We start from the raw sequence: 2,564 nt of genomic DNA on the forward strand, positions 1-2,564 counted from the left end.
GGCGGTAAGGACCACTGATCAGAAATTGTGTCTCGAGCTTTTCCCTTAGTAAGAGTCGGACAAAAAGCCATAACAATGGATTTATGACTCCTATCTCCTATAAACAGAACCAATATACTGTAAATGGAGACAGGCTCTTAACAGTGCTAGCTCTTCAAAGTAAAGAGTTCTGCTGACAACAATGTCATCAATAGTGACTGTGCGGGTATGTGTGTGTTGGGCTTTGCATTACCTGGGTCCAAATCTACTAATGTCCTGAGCGACCTTGCTAAATAAAGACCAGCGGATTGAGCCATCGACTCTCACTGTCCATTGCCGAGGCACTGAGGCTTGCAGTATACATTTGCGCGCCACATTACACCCTCTAATAGGCAGTCAGTCAAAATAACACGATGCCTGAAATGTCAGCGTTTACCTTTTTGTAATGACCAAGCTTCCACTGAAATTAATAGATCCTAAAGCTCGTCTCCATAGCTGAGTGTCTCGAAACTGTCAGAGGCAGAGACCCTGAAAGCACCAGCACACACGGAAACACACACCCCTGGATGACTGCACTAATATGCACTATACACAACCAAACTTCAAGCAATGGAAGTCAATGAAATATAGGATGGTTTTTATTTGGACTAAATCATGGTAGAAGTAGAAAACTAACTCTGGTTGGCTTACTGCATTCAACACAACCATTTACACGCATTACTGAGGATAGCATGTTACTTTATTGTATAGATCGGTTTTTCGGACAAAGTCACTATCTTAAATGTATTAACTAGTGTAGTCAGATCTCATATTAAAGCTTACATTTTGCAGAATGTCTATCATCCGTCAGGAATATGATGTGCAATATACTTGTAAAATAACTGCTTGGTTAGCCTCAGTGCACATTTACCCTTCCAAATGTTTCCAACTCTTTCTATAACTTTCAATAGTTAATGGTTCCCAGTTGGCTCTGCCCAGTAATCATATGCATAAACAGGAGTTTCCATTTGTGTGCCACCAGAGTGCATTTGTGTGTATTCACGGGTCAATGGGAAAATGCAGCGTCTGCCCTCACCTCCACTACTGTTTCCCCCATATACACAATAAAATGAAATGTTAATGGATGCTAATGAAATGGCTAATTGTGGATTCTGTGCAACCATGCGAAGCTCACTCTCTAGGCCTTGCTGTTCATCGTTTGTCACACAACCCCCCCGTGAGAGTTCGAGGGCTGGAAAAAAAGAGAAAAATAATAATGACAATAAACATTAAAAAAACAATGAAACGTCAAATATTATGCATGCGGACCTGGTGCCGATTCAACCTGCTGTGCTGAGTGCGTCACGCCAGCCCAGAGGTGACTTTTCTTTGTGCTCGTTCCACAGATTGTGTTGGAACTTTTGGGATAGTGAGATGGAAAGAGAGCTCGCAGTAGGCTGGCCGGCGGCGATTTTTCACCTCAGAAACATTCTTGCTTGTCAGTCCCGACAGAGACAGCCGCCGAGGCCTGCTAAAGCTGAGTAAAGCTCGCGGCTGTCTTTATCTCCCAGCCTGAGAGCCCAGAGTGGTTTCAGTCAGTGATTAGTGAGGCGGATCCCATGTGGGTCACCATTTTTAGCTGGAGGAGATCAATGCTGGAGATTTGAGGCATCTGGGCACCTTTGTAGTAAGAGCATGTGAGTGACAAGAGAGGAGAGGAGAGGTGGATGGAATGGGATCTGGAGAGAAAGGGAGACAGGCAGAGGGAGAAGAGGTCTGGTAGTAACAGGAGGAGATGAAGGCTGTATGATTAGTTTGCTCAGGGTATAGAATGGTTGGTACCCTATTTGAGTCCTGGGAAAAACAGCCTGCTGGAGTTTATAAGACTGGTGTTCTAAAACTGCAGGTTATTCGTTTCTGAACATATACACACTATTGTGGCTATACTTATGAACTGATTCACTGATTGATGAATATTTGTAGGACCAACCATTTAGATACTGACTTGAATATTGTTATCTAATGGTTGACATGACATAATGCACCCTGTGTTTTGATTGATGCTAACATTCTATCCGAAGAGGGTTATCTGGTATAGCCATGTTAGCGCGTGGACATTTGCATTTAACCAGTGGCGTAACAAGGTTGTGATTGACCCCGGTGCAAATATTGTTTTGGGCCCCCCCCCCCATCGCCCCAAACATAAGCGCACTCTGATGCGCTCACACACCACGGACTTTCACAACCACTCAGAAGCGCCACATGTATAGGCTATCAACAACAGCCTGCCCTGGCCTCAGACCACCACAGCCTGACAATGGCACAGCGAACTAAGAAGAGGATTAAACCTGTTTCCTTGATGTTTGTCTCTGGGGAATGGGCCGGTAGGCCTACATAGACCGGTTGCTATAATATAGCTTTTGATATTGGCGTCGGGGGTCTCAATAGCGCCATAGAGTCCCCTATCGGTTGGGGCCCTTGTGGGAACTGTTGGACCACCGCCGGGCACAACCAATTCCAGCCTCTCCTCCTGGCTGGCTGGAGAAGAAGGTTGAACAGCCACGGCCACGGATACAGCTTCACTTGTGGAGCTAGATGGCAATGAT

This window comes from Notothenia coriiceps, unplaced genomic scaffold (genome assembly GCF_000735185.1).
Source record: "Notothenia coriiceps isolate Sejong01 unplaced genomic scaffold, NC01 NC01_scaffold00000339, whole genome shotgun sequence".
NCBI classification, from domain to species: domain Eukaryota; kingdom Metazoa; phylum Chordata; class Actinopteri; order Perciformes; family Nototheniidae; genus Notothenia; species Notothenia coriiceps.